This window comes from Oculina patagonica, chromosome 4, assembly GCF_052425735.1.
Source record: "Oculina patagonica isolate OP01 chromosome 4, crgOcupat, whole genome shotgun sequence".
In the NCBI taxonomy this organism is placed as follows: domain Eukaryota; kingdom Metazoa; phylum Cnidaria; class Anthozoa; order Scleractinia; family Oculinidae; genus Oculina; species Oculina patagonica.
The window spans coordinates 53,896,668-53,911,718 of NC_135761.1; the positions used below are offsets into that span (position 1 = coordinate 53,896,668).

Here is a 15,051-nt window from a genome sequence, read left to right on the forward strand (position 1 = left end):
AATCGTGTATTTCTGCTTTTTGATTCTGAAATTCTAAGGTTTGACATTTGAGTCTTATAGATCGCTTTGTATAAAACACACCTGGATAAAGCAACGTTTCACTAATGAATACGTAAATGGCAAAAGGCTGAAAAGGCCACATTAGATTTCACGGTTGGAAGTATACTCAGTGGGGCATTTTTTAAAGTTAGATTAACTGATAACAGGACTTTTGTCGTCAAATTCTGTTGGTAATCATACTCGTCATTAAACAAACTGAATCGGACTCCTGCTACGCGGTCGTCCGATTTTGTTGATCACTCGTATGATTATTATATACATGCTTCGTGTTCCGTTGAGTGTCCATATATTGCTTTAGTGAAATTTTGGGGCCTGTTTGAATCGCTCTCTCTGTAAAAGGTTCGAGACACGGGTTTGATGGGATATATGGATGCTACTACGACTATTTTAAGTCATGAAAGCCAAGATTATCACTAACATACTCGCTCCACTGCAGAAGCTTCAAGAAAAATTCACTTTAGTTGTTTTCTTGGTGGAATGACTACATTTAATTTCGGTAAATCAGAAGCTGCAGCAACTCGACTTTATGCCGACCTGCTTTGCCAGTTCGGCTCGACCTGGAACGAAGAGACCAAAATTTGAACAGTTTGTCTTAATCTAAATCAAGCTCATACTTGCTCTTCCTTTCGTCCTTGAGGTTATACAGTCAAACAGAGCTTGGCCTGTCAATTGATGAAAATAATACTTCTACTGATAACTCATTCGTTGTAAAAAAGGTTCAGTTATCATGGCAATCAGCGATGAGAACTTGAATATTTTTTTGCAGCCGTCTTTACGCTGACTAAAATGAACGGAGACGCTAGTCCGATGGGAGTGCTAGCCATTCAGTAAAAATACTGTCTATTTGAAACATCAGTTCCTCTCCAAGAAGGAAGATGTATAATTGATTTAGCCTGAAGAGTTGGATTATCTTCACAACTGACTTCCTTGCTGGGGCCCTGGATAAATTTAAAACTACGAGTTTTCTCAGTGTTGCTGATTTTGATCGTTCATTGCGATAGCCGTAGTAGTACTAGTATTGTCATCACTTGACACGCTTTGCTACAACTTGTCGAGACCGTTTAACCTCAGGGACGAATGGAAGAACAAGTACGAGCTTGATTTAGTTGACACAAACTGTACAAATTTTGGTATCTTCGTTTCAGGTAGATCTGAACTGGCAAAGCAGGTCGGCTTAAAGCCGAGCTCCTGCATCTTCTGATTTACCGAAATTCATGTAGTCATTCCAACTGGTAATTAAACAACTAAAGGCGTGAATTTTTTTTAAGCTTGGGTTATCAGTACTCTAAGTATAATTGCATTGGCGCGACCTTTTTAGTAATAATCATGGCGTTCATGACTTCAAATATATGTATATATGTAATTATATATGCATGTAATTGACCACTCCCCGAATGGGGCTTTTCAGGGCCAATGTAAACTAACTCTGAAACAAATATTGTAAATGAACGAAACATGATTAAGAATCCCAACTGGCAGGAGGCAGACCAGTTGGCTATTTACAAGCGTAGCCGAGGAGTTGAATTCGGGGCTACCGAAAACAACACCAGCTAGTGGTCAGAACGGGACTTGAACCCGCGACCTCCGGATTTCAAGTCCGGCGCTCTAACCACTCGGCCACGCTGCCTCCTTAAATATAGACAAAGGAACGCGGACATCCCAACTCTCCCACCTTTATCATTACAGGAACAATAAGCGTGAGCATAAATACAAGAACAAGTATGATCTCAATGTAGTTGATACAAAAGGCTCAAATCTTGGTCTCTTCGTTTCAAGTCGATCTGAACTGGCAAAGCAGGTCGATCGGCTTAAACGCGAGTTCCTGCAACTTCTGATTAACCGGCGAACCATAAGCATCGAGTAAGCAGAAATACAAGAACAAGTATGATCTCAATTTAGTTGATAAAAAAGGTTCACATCTTGCTCTATTCGTTTAAAGTCAATCTTATCTGGCAAAGCATGTCAACTTATGGAACCTCTCTTGAAGTTTTTGTTATCAGTAAATGCAATTTCAGTAGACTGAGTTTGTTACAAAAATAAATAAATAAAAAAACCGTTATTTACCCTGAAAGGCCAATTAGTGATCCTTGGAAATCATGGCGTTCATGACTTTAAGTTATAGCCAAAGGAACGCAGACATCCCGAGTCTCGAACCTTTGCCTATGAACGCGATCTTAACTGGGCCAAAATTACAAAACGATATTTTAGCTGTCCACTTTCCAATAAGGAAAGTTAAATCTAATGTGGCCTTTCGCTATACATTACAGGAGCAAGAAGCAGAAATACGCGGTGTTAAGAGCTAAATGCGGACATTGTGTAGAACTATAAATGATCTAACATTAAGTTTTATTCTGGATATTAATCGGTCTTAAGGCAAAAGCAGTTGTATACTTGGGTAGAAAACTAAGATGAGCGATGAGAATTCTAAACTTTCTTTGGTTTTGCATTTATCACCGACTAAAATGAACGGAAGACGCTAGTTTAGTGGGTGTCAGCCATTCGGTAAAAATACTGTCTATTTAAGACATCAGTTCCTATTCAAAGGGGAAGATGCATAATTGATTTAGCCTGAAGTCAGTTGGATTATTTTCAAAACTGACTTCCTTAAGTACATTGTCGTACTGTGAGCGCTCTCTGTGAGACCTTGCTGTGGCCCTGGCTAAATTTTAAACTGCCAGTTTTCTATAAGTGTTGCTGATTTTCTATCCATCATCGCGATAGATTTGACGGACAGTTGCATTGAAGTGGGTTCCTTTTCTTTGGAATATCGTAAACAAGCTCAACTACTGTCCTCCGTTTATTCAACACGAAGTAAAAATTTCCTTTTTTCTCAATTTTTTCGGTAAAAGATTAACTGGTAACAGGACTTCCTGTCGTTCAGTTCTGTCCGACAAACTTTTGACTGCTTACTTTTCCTATTCATGACACGGGGAAGACGATTAATCAATCGAGGCGACATAGCGCATAAAGGCAAAGTCATGCAATCTAAAAAAACATTACACTTTGGACTCATGTTTAGGTCAAAAGCGTGAAAAAAACAACGCAGCTCAACGGCATAGCAGAAACATAATTACAAAAGGATAAAACCTTTACTTTTTGTTATGTCGTTATATCGCTGGTGTGAACCAATAGATCGTACTTCACACTTCAAGTTCAAGTTCAAGTTTATTTTTGCCACTTTAGTGAAATGATATGAAATTACAAGTGCACTGAACTCGAAACAGTTCCGTATTTCTCGGAATCTCAATTTCTCGAACATCCCAATAGAAGTCTTTCCCTTGCAATTGGAATAACTTCAGTAAGGCAAACAGACACTTCCTTAATAGAATTGTTGTACTATGAACGCTCTCAGTAAGACCTTATTGTGGCCCTGGGTAAATTAAAGACCTCGAGTTTTCTCAGTGTTGTCGATTTTCCATTGTACATCGCCGAAGGACAAAACTGATCTAGTGTGAACCAATGTATCGCATTGGACTCCAAAGAGTTTCCAAACGGTTCCCTTACCGAAAAAACTAAATATATGAATGTACGGATACGTCTCACAGTAAATATAGGTATATTTAGTAACAGAGTGCTGGAAAATATGTATTTTTGTCGCTAGTGTAAACCACTAGATTGCACTCTAAGTTCAAGTTCAAGAAGAAGACGCTAGTTTGATGGGAGTGTCAGCCATTCAGTAAAAATACTGTATATTTAAAACATCAGTTCCTATTCAAAGGGGAAGATGCATAATTGATTTAGCCTGAAGCTAGTTGGATTATTTTCAAAACTGGATTCCTTAAGTAAATTAGCGTACTGCTAGCGTTCCCTGTGGGATCTTGTTGTGGCCCTGGGTAAATTCAAAACTGCCAGTTTTCTTTAAGTGTTGCTGATTCTCCACCGTACATCGCGATAGCTTTGACGGACAGTTGCACTAGAGTGGGTTCGTTTTCTTGCTTTTTTTGTAAACAAGCTCAACTACTATCCTCCGTTTATTTAACACAAAGTTGAAACTTCTTTCTTTCTCAAATTTTATTGTGAATAAGATTAACTGGTAACAGGACTATCTGTCGTTCAGTTCAGTCCGACAAACTTTTGACTAATAAATCATGTTTTTCCTTACTCATACTAGCAACATAGCGCATAAAGCAAAGTCACTCAAACTAAAAAAAAAACACACTTTGGATTTTTATGTCAACAGTGTGAACCGGCAAAACAAAACGGCATAGCAGTAACATAATGACAAAAGGATAAAATCTTTTCTTTATGTCGCTTGTGTGAACCAATAGATCGCACTTTAAGTCCAAGTTCAAGTTTATTTTTGCCACTTTAATGAAATGACTCTGAATTTTTGAAGTGCACTAAAAAATCCAAACCGACAGTTCCGTATTACCTTTAAAGTAAAATCCCAATTTCTCAAACATCCTAATAAATCAAACCAGAAGTCTTTCCCTTGTAATAACTTCACTAAGGTAAATCATACTTCTCCATTAAAGCGTTTTCTGATTGGAAAGTTGACAGCTGAAATATTGTTTTGATGAAATTTTGGCCCGGTTTAGTTTGCTTTCATAAGAAAAGGTGTCCACGTTGCTTTGATTATATTTAAAGTCACGAACGCCATGCCGTTATCGTGTCAAACTCGGTCCGCTGAAATTACATTTACAGTACTGATAACCAAAGCTTCAAGCAAAATTCTTTTGAGTTGTTTAGTGCAAGTTAATGTCCGCATTTAGCTCTTAATCGTGTATTTCTGCTTTTTGCTCCTGTACTTATTTTATAGATCGCTCAAGATAAAAAAAATCTGGGCCTGAACGTAGCTTTTTATTAATACATACATAGCGAAACGATTTCACTGTGGAAAGTCATATTTTTCCACTAAAGCGTTTTCTTATTGGAAAGTGGACAGCTCAAGCATCGCTTTGGTGAAATTTTGGCGCCTTTTTTAATCGTTCTCACAGAAGGTGGCAGACTATGGATGTTCCCGTTCCTTTCTCTATATTTTAAATCATGAACGCCATGATTGTCATTCAATTACATTAAGAGTACTGATAACCAAAGCTTCAAGAAAAATACACTTGATTTTTTACCCATTTGGAATGACTACATGTATCTTTTGGTAATCATACCTAGCAGGAACTTTGCTTTAGCCGGCCTGCTCTGCCAGTTCGGATCGACCTGAAACGAAGAGACTAACATTTGAACAGTTTGTGTCAACTAAATTGAGATCATACTTGTTCTTGTATTTCTGCTTACGCTTCTTGTTCCTGCAATCAGATAAATGTTCGAGAGTTGGGATGCCCGCGTTTCTTTGTCTATATTTTAAGTCATGAACGCCATGATTACTACCAAACTCGCTCCACTGCAATACTGATAACAGTATACAGTTCTGATAACCGAAGCTTCGAATTCACTTAAGTTGTTTAAACAGTTACACCAGGTGGAATGACTACATTTATTTCGGTTAATCAGAAGTTGCAGGAACTTTACTTTAAGCCGACGTGGTTTGTCAGTTTGGATCGACCTGAAACGAAGAGACCAAGATTTGAACAGTTTGTGTCAAGTAAATCAAGCTCATACTTGTTCTTTCTTTCGTCCCTGAGGTTATACAGTCACGACAAGTTGTTAAACAGAGCGTGTCAGGTGGTGAAAATAATATTACTACTGAGAACTAATTAAAAAAAAATCATGGCATCAGCGATGAAAACTCAAAAATCTCTTTGGTTTTACATCTGTCGCCGACTAAAATGAACGGAGGATGGTGAGAGTGTCAGCAATTCAGTAAAAATACTGTCTATTTTAATAAACATCAGTTTCTTTCAAAAGGGAAGGATGCATGATTGTTTTAGAGAAGAGTGGAATTATTTTCAAAACTGACTTTCCTAAGTAATTTGGCGTACTGTCAGCGCTATCTGTGGGGGTTCGCTGTGGTCCTGAATAAATTTTAAACTACCAGTTTTCTCAGTGTTGTTGACTTTGAATCGTTCATCGCGATACCTTTGATGGACAGTTGCACTGAAGTGGGTTCCTTTCTCGCCGAAATCGTTAACTTAACATAAATTTAAAACTTTCTTTCTTCTCAGAATTTTGTGGTTAAGATTAACTGGCAACAGGACAACCTGTCGTTCAGTTCGTAGGGTGAGATGGGTGATCTGTTTAAAGAAGCTTGAAACAAGGAAGGAAGCAAGTGATGGAGGAGCCTAAACATGGCCGTGATAATGACATGGTCTTACTAACGAGATAGCCTAAAGAGAGCTCTACTGCAGATCTAGTAAGGGGGCTTCTCTGGCTAAAATCGGTGTTTCTTTCATAGTCCAGTAAATGTTTGTAATTTTTTCGTTTTCAATAAACCTCTTCTTTGGGACATATATAATTTATCTTGCAACCGTTTCTTTCAATTAATGCTTATGTCGCCACTGGTAAGACATCAAATGAAATAACTTTTCTCCATAAATTCCTTCTAGGAGAAGGTAACGCCTAAGCTTTCTACCCAAGGTTACAATTACTCTTGCCTTTAGTCCGATTTTTATCCTGAATTGAACTTACCTAATGTTTAATAAGTTAAAGTGTTAAATGATATCCTCATTTGGCTCTTCAGTAATCTTTTTGTTCCCGTACGTCTAAGCCTCATTTAAATCTTATAGATCGCTCTGGATAAAAGAACCTGGGTAAAGCAACTATTTATTTATACATGTTTAGTAAAATGCCACATCAGATTTCACTTTTTAGATTTCGTTTTCTAATTGGAAAGTGGACAGCTAAAACTGATATCGCTTTGGCGAGTTTATGGCCCAGGTTTGAATTGCATGCCGTCAGGGCGAAGGTTGTGAAGGTTCGAGACTCAGGATGTCCACGTTCTTTTGTCTATATTTGAAGTCACCAACTTAATAATTTTTACTAACAAACTCGCTCCACTGCAATTTAATACATTTACAGTACTGATAACCAAAGCTTTAAGAAAAATTCATTTGAGTTGTTTACCAGATGGAATGACTACATGTATTTCGGTAAATTAGACATTGCAGCATGCACTCAATGAACTAGATGGGATCAACCTGAAACAAAGAGACCAATAGATTTGAACAGTTTGTGCCAAGAGCTAAATTGAGGTAACGCTCAAGTTTTCTACCCAAGGTTACAACTGCTTTTGCCTTTATACCGATTTCTGTATATCCAGAATAAAACTTAATGTTTCATCTATTATAGCGTTAGATATTGTCCGCACTTAGCTCTTAATCGTGCATTTCTGCTTCTTGTTCCTGTACTTCGAAGGCTTTACATTTAAATCTTATAGATCGCTCTTGATAAAAAAAAAACTGGGTAAGGTAGCTTTTTTATTTATACTTGTATAGCGATAGGCCACATCAGAATTAACTGTGGGAAGTCATATTTTTCCATTCAAACGTTTTCTTATTGGAAAGTGGACAGCTCAGTCAAATATCGCCTGAATCGCTTTCACAGAAGATGGCAGGAGACGTCGTGACCATCACTCAATTACATTTAAAGAACTGATAACCGAAGCTTCAAGGAAAATACACTTGATTTTTCCCATTTGGAATGACTACATGTATTTTGGTAATCATACCTTGCAGGAACATTCTGAAACGGATCGACCTGAAACAAAGAGACTAAGATTTGAACAGTTTGTGTCAAATAAATTGAGATCATACTTGTTCGTGTATTTCTGCGGCTTCTAATCTTATTCCTGTAATGTAAAGCGAAAGCCCACATTAGATTTGCTGTGGAAAGTCAAATTTTTCCATTTAAGCGTTTTCTTATTGGAAAGTAGAGGGACAGCTCAAGTATCGCTTTGGTGAAATTTTGCCACCGGTTTATGTTTAATCGCTCTCACAGGGAAAGGTTGGAGACTTGGGATGCCCGCGTTCTTTTGTCTATATTTTAAGTCACTGGGACCGCCATTTGATTATCACTAACAAACTCGCTTCACTGCAATGACATTCATTTAAGTTGTTTGCCAGATTGAATGCATGCATGTATTTCGGTAAGTTAGACGTTGCAGTAACTCGACTTTAAGCCGACCTGCTTTTCCAGTTCGAATCGACCTGAAACGAACAGACCAAAAATTTGAAAAGTTTGTATCAACGAAAATTAAGCTAAATTGTGGTAACGCCAGTTTTCTACCCAAGGTTACGACTGATTTTGCCTTTAGACCGATTAATATCCTGAATAAAACTATTTAGTAAATGTTTCATCAGTTATAGTGCTAGTTAAAGTCCACAGTTAGTTCTTAACCTTGTATTGTCTGCTTCTTGTTCGTGTAACGCATAGCGAAAGGCCACATTAGATTTTACTGTAGTGAGAAGTCTTATTTTTCCATTAATGTGTTTCCTTTTTGGAAGGTGGACAGCTAAAATATCGTTTTGGTGTAATTTTGGCCTAGTTAAGATCTCTTTCATGGGAAGAGGTTCAAACTCAGGGATGTCCGCGTTCCTTTAACTATAACTTAAAGTCATGGACGCCATAATTCGGCAGTGATCACAAATTGGCCTATCAGGGTTAATTCAAGTCTTTTATTTGTATTTCTTATCGTTACACACTCAGTTTACTGAAATTGCATTTACTGATAACAGAAGCTTCAAGAAAAGTTCCTTAAGCCGACCTGCTTTGCCAATTTAGATCGACTTGAAACGAAGAGGCTAAGGTTTGAACCGTTTGTATCAACTAAATTGAGATAATACTTGTTCTTGTATTTATGTTACACTTCTTGCTCCTGTAATGAAAAAGGTTCGAGAGTTGGGATGTCCGCTTACTTTTCTCTTGCTGATTTTAAGTCATGAACGCCATGATTATACCAAAAGAGTCGTTTCACTGCAAGAGTACTAATAATCGAAGCTTCGAGAAAAACTTGATTCACTTAAGTTGTTTAATAACCAGGTGGAATGACCACATGTTTTTCGGTTAATCCGAAGTTTTAGGAACTCGTGCTTAAGCCGGCGTGCTTTGCCAGTTTGGATCGACTTGAAACGAAGAGACCAAGATTTAAACAGTTTGTATCAACTAAATCAAGCTCATACTTGTTCTTCCATTCGTCCCTGAGGTTAAACGGTCTCGCCAAGTTGTCCAGCAAAGCGTGTCAAGTGATGAAAATACTACTTCTACTACTGATTTTTGTTTTTAAAAAATGGTTTATCATAGCAATCAGCGATGAGAATTAAAAAATTCCTTTGGTCTTGCAACTATAACCGACTAAAATGAACGGAGGACGCTAGTTTGGTGGGTGTCAGCCATTCAGTAAAAATACTGTCTATTTAAAACATCAAGTCCTCTTCAAAGGGAGGAATAAAGATGCATAATTGATTTAGCCTGAAGTCAGCTGGATAATTTTCAAAACTGACTTCGTTAAGTAAATTGTCGTACTGTGAGCGCTTTGTGTGGGACCTTGCTATGGCCCTGGGAAATTTAAAACTACGAGTTTTCTCAGTGTTGCTGATTTTCCATCGTTCATCGCGATAGCTTTGACGGACAGGTGCACTGAAGTGGGTTCCTTTTCTTGGGAATATCGTAAACAAGCACAACTAATGTCCTCCGTTTATTCAACACGAAGTTAAAATTTCCTTCTTTCAAATTTCATTTAAGATTAACTGGTAACAGGACTTCCTGTTGTTCAGTTCTGTCCGATGAACTTTTGACTGCTTAATATTCCTATTCATGACATGAGGAAGTCGATCATTCAATCGCATGGTTAAGCCTTCCTCGTAAAAGGGACATAGCACACGAAGGCAAAGTCACGCTTGCAAACTCAAAAAACACCACACTTTGGATTTTTATGCCACCAGTGTTAATATCACAACCAACGGCATAGCAGGAACATAATGACAAAAGGATAAAACGGCTTTTTGTTCTTTATGTCACTAGTGTGAGCCAAAATCTTCAAGTTCAAGTTCAAGTTTATTTTTGCCACTATTATGAAATGATTATTTTGAATTTACAAGTGCATTGAACTCCAAACAGTTCCGTATTACAATTGAAATCCGAATTTCTCAAACATCCCGAATAAATCAACCAAAAGTCTTTCCTTTGGAATAACTTCACTAAAGACAAACACTGCAATATTATCGCCGATCGGGGTTCCATTTTTTTATCAATACAGAAACGTAAGGGCGAATAGAAATAATACACGATATTTTTTAAATACTCTGACGAGACAGCCAATCAAAGGAAGGGCAGAATCCATCATATGAAATAAAACAAATACGTGGGTTATGAGTTAAAAGCAAATTTTTATTCAGTTTTTCAAAACGGGAAATAATGTAATATTATATTTTACATCATATGTACAGATGTATAAGAATAAAAATTTGGATAAATCTCTTCATCTCTTTTTACAAGTATTACTATAAAATATATATTCTCTTTTTACTTAGCCTTTGGCTATTTATGACAATTTGTTTAGAGCAAATATTTCTTTACTTTACATTTTTAGCTGTTAATATATCTTAAAAACAAAATAGCTATACAGTGTATGCGCGTAAGTTATGAAACAGAATTTGATAATATCCTATTAAAAACAAGTCTTTTTAATAAACTATTTCTCAGTGCATAGCTCCGTCTAGATCCATTCGTTGTCTCATTTCTTGTTTAATCTCCACGCTTTCTCTTTGACTCTTTAAATGACTTCGTTTCTGCTTCAAATGGCTTCTTTGATAATCATCGGAAACTGTCCACATCGACTTGTATGGTCGCTTGGGGTCCGGGACACGAACGAAGCGCTTTCTGAGTGATAAAGTATGACGGACAGCGTTCTGTTGGGAGATGGACAAAGACTATAAATAAATTTTATTTTTTAACTCAAAAGCAACTCTGTAGCTAGTGTGACCCCGTTGATACGACCACTAGTGGGCCACTTAATATGGGTGGTCGTTTGAAAGAAGATAATCTGAAACAAGGAAGCAAATGACTGGGCTTTTCTTCGGTCAAAACTTGGCTGTAATAATGACATGGTCGTCACCAACGAGATTGCGTAAAGGGGGCTCTACTGCAGATCTACATTCACTGGCTAATGTCAGTGTTTCTTTAATAGTCCAGCGAAGGTTGTAATTTTCCCGTTATCGTTGTTTAGTGGACAGCTAAAATATTGCTTTGGTGAAACTGTGGCGCGGGTTTGAATCACTCTCACAGGAGAAGGTTCGAGACTCGGGATGTCCGCGTTCCTTTGTCTATATTTGAAGTCATGGACGCCACTAACAAACTAGCTCGACTGCAATTAGTATAAATTTTCAGTTCTGATAACCGAAGCTTCAAGAAAAATGTCTCTAAGTTGTTTACGGTAAATGGCGCTGAGAACCTTTAAAGAGGACGTACTTTGCCAGTTTGGATCGAGCTCAAGCGAAGGTATCGAGATTGAAACAGTTTGTGTCAACTAAATCAAGTTCATATTTGTCCTTCCTTCCGTCCTTCAGCCTATACAGTATCAACAAGTTGCCAAACAGAGCGTGTAAGGTGGTATAAATGAAGAATACAGAGTCACTAACTTTAAATAGTTTATTATGGCAATCAGAGGTGAGCCGTTCTCAATATTTTTTTGGTCTTGTAATTGTCTTTACGCCAAGTAAAAGGAACGGAAGGCTTTAGTCTGATGGGAGTGTCAGCAAGTCAGTAAAAATACTGTCTCTTTATATATACATAAATTCCTTTTCAAAGGAAAAAAAGCAGCCTTATTAGACTGGAACCTACACAGGAAGACTTAAAGTTTAGACAAAAATACTCAGGGCGGAAGACAATCTTCCGGATATGACATTTTCAGAATTTGGGCCCTTATACGAGGCCTAATACCGAGTTTACGCAAGACCAGAAATATGTTTCAAAGGCTTAGTAAAACTTGATTAAAATATTTTACATAAACGCTCGTGCCTATTTTGCGTACTGTGAGCTCTCTCACTGGGATCTAACTATAGCCTTGGGTATATTTAAGACCGAGTTTTCATAGTATTAGTGTTGCTGATATTCCATTGTTTAACTCATATCAGTGAGTCAGGGAACGGGGTTAAACCTGACTTAGGCAAACCGGTTCAAGTCCTTAAAGTCTTCTTCTTTAAATCATGAGATTCTAAATTCAAGTGTAGCAGTGAAAACGTATCTTCCATTTGTAGTGAAGTATTTGAGCATGTTAAACGGAAAGCTTTTTTTAGTCAAAATAGACAACAAAATTTGACCTAAATTCAGTTGCAATCCGTCGTTTCGAATTGTCTGCGGGTTTTCTCATCGCACTCCTTTGCGGTTTCTTAGTATTTCTGTTTGTGTTTTTCTATCGTTAAATATCCAATTCTTTTCAGGTTTTACTCCGGTTTTAAGACCAGTTTCTTATTCAAGCAGAATAGTACCCAAAATAGCGCGTGACTTAGCCCCTCCATTAAACAATCAACTGGCTGTTGAAATCCTTCGCGTTTTAAAATACCTGCTTTTGTCTCCCCGCTTCTTAATGCGTTGAATAACAAGCCAAATTATTCACCCAAGTATGTGAAAATACTCGAGACAAAAGTTTTTGATGTCATTTAAAAGATGTATGTTTAAATTGTATTCATTAGGTGAAGTTTCCAGAGTACCTTATTGACGGTCGATGTGATTCATTCCATTGCTTCCTTTGTACGATGGCATTCTTTTCAAAATAATATTTTACTTAAAAATCGGGTAATTTTGTTTCAATTTTAAAGCCTAAATTGCAATGAAGTTGTTGCTGTATCAATCTTAAAGCTGCAGATTCGATAGTAGGGCTGGCTTGGAAAGCAACTAGGTCCATTGCCAGACGGCTTGGTTAAAACTTAAGGCACGGTCAGTCTTTAATACTTTAGTGCCGGTTCTAAATCTTATGATATTTCCCTTGACTTACCTTCCATCCCTGCACAGATAAGTACGTTCCCTTGTCGTTAAAATACGGCACGTTCTTGACAATCCAGCCGTATATCTCTGACAGAGTCATCATGTTGTTCCCCGTGGAAGTTATAGCCATTGTGATCAAGTCGGAGTACGAGGCTCTCCCCCAAGGGTTCGACTGCTGTGACCGCGGTTTCGGAACAGGTGTGTGTCGTTCTGCTGGGCTCTGCATCTCTGGGAACTGGATGACCAAGTCATCTCGGCTACTGTTGGATCCAGAAGAGGCAAACGAACGCGGCGATTCTACGCTCTCAATTTCGTCTTCTTCACTGTGATGGTCTTCCGTGGCAGGCGTCTCCACCTCTACTCCAGCCACAGGGTTTTGCGTCTGTAACTTTGTAACGCCTGTAACGCTTTGCCTTGACGGTGAACTAGCATGGAGTTAATAATAAATTATTACAAACTTCTCGAGACCTTCTGTAGCTTTCGTGGGAGGGAAGCATTGGGGGTCTCCACATGATCCAATTTGGTCCACCAACAGCCATCGTGGCTCCGTCTGCTCCACAACTGCACTCACGGCCAGCAAACATTTCGTTCCGTAACCTGTGTATGCTGTTATCCGCCAGAATAGCCCGGGGATCTCGATTTTCTAAAGATGCCTTTGGAAAATGGATCTGTGTTCTCGGTGCAATTCCGTTCCTAAGGGATTTGTTCACGGATTCTGGTACCTGAATGAACATATTTTATCTTGCCTTGATTGTAGACCAGCCGAGTAGTCCTTATGGATATCTAATCGTAGTGAATGCTCGGAAGACTGATATAGTTTTATTTTCATTGACGATTATATCCGGAAACACTTATTCCGTCAAACGAATCATCTACGACATTACCCGACACACAATGACGTCAGCAGCAATAATCATTCAAATTGAAGAATGAAAAGTCACGGCTAAGTAAACATCAGACATGAAAAAAATCATTTGTTTAGAGATTTTGTTAATGTTTTAAGCCAAAATTACAAGTATTATCCGAACGCCAAGAATACTTTCCTACATCACCTCATAATTATGTTCTAGAATGGAGCTAATTTAAGGTTATTTTCGTTGTGTGAAGTTTGAGCCTTGTGACTCCACTTAGTAACGGCCGCTCCAGTAAACATTTACATACTTGCGTGAAAACTCTATTTGGGGTCATCATGTAATGTTAATTTGGCATTCAGTGAACCAAAAGCACAACCATCTAGACATTGTGAAATAAAGAAGTTGCAGAAATTTTATAATTGACCATAGTTCGTAAGTCAGTCTCAAGTTGATAATTCACCAGTCATTCCATATCGCACGATCGGTTTGTAACTAATATTGCCAGTTTGCCGTGTGACGACACATCTGCCCGCGCAGTGATGCGTCGATAAACACTCTTCTTTTGTCCAAAAGAAAAGAATACACAATCAACTTGTCAAAGATTGAGAGCATCAAAGTTCTTGTGATTTATAGACACTTGATGAGATCTACATGCAGTGCGTTGGGAGACAGCTTTTGACAATAGACAAAAATAAAGATGAAGAAAGGTTTTTAAGGAAGGATTAAAATGACATTGAGCGACCTCTATTGCGTGGCTAACAGATTAGTCCGGTTGTTTATTCTTTTATTGTGCTTTTGTTCAAAGTTGTCATGGTGGTCAAACATGCAAAACAATTACCGATAACAGGTCGTTCATTCTGCACTGACTATCATGCGAAACACGAGTTACGTACCTTTTGATAATTGAATTTCAGTAAACTTGATTCAAATCTCGATATCATATTTCGTTCACTTAAGAAGTTCAAGTTCAAGATTTGGAGAATTACGTTTGTTGAAAGCCCACCTTTGCAAAACAAATTGTCAACTGAGCAAATTAATGTCATACTTTCAGTAAATTAAATCATACTGTCAGTAGATTAGACGTGTGTTCACATGCTGTGGTGCAGTAAGTTGTGTTTTGAATGTTTCATAAAGTTAATCTGCACAGAAGTATTCCACAAGGTAAGTCACGTAACAGGAAAACGATGACAACAAGGAAGTAACGGAGGGGTTTCTCTATTCTATACGATTTGTAAATCAAGCCAATTAAAGTTTGCATGTATGTACCAGGCATGCCGGCACAGTGACTGTTTTACTTTACTGACAAGAAAACGTAAGAGCCATG

At 37.9% G+C, this 15,051-nt stretch overlaps 1 non-coding gene and 1 pseudogene across 2 annotated transcripts; both read right to left on the bottom strand.

The window, feature by feature from the left end:
- Window positions 1-1,614: 1,614 nt before the first annotated feature.
- Window positions 1,615-1,687, bottom strand: Trnas-uga (transfer RNA serine (anticodon UGA)). Its single transcript has one exon. It is a non-coding gene; the product is annotated as a tRNA-Ser (tRNA).
- An 8,570-nt stretch (window positions 1,688-10,257) lies between these two features.
- On the bottom strand, window positions 10,258-13,772 carry LOC144650667 (uncharacterized; annotated as a pseudogene). The gene is made up of 2 exons (XR_013570162.1): window positions 12,884-13,772; window positions 10,258-10,799 (listed from the first exon to the last, which is right to left on the bottom strand). The product of XR_013570162.1 is annotated as an uncharacterized LOC144650667 (transcript).
- Between the last annotated feature and the right edge of the window lie 1,279 nt (window positions 13,773-15,051).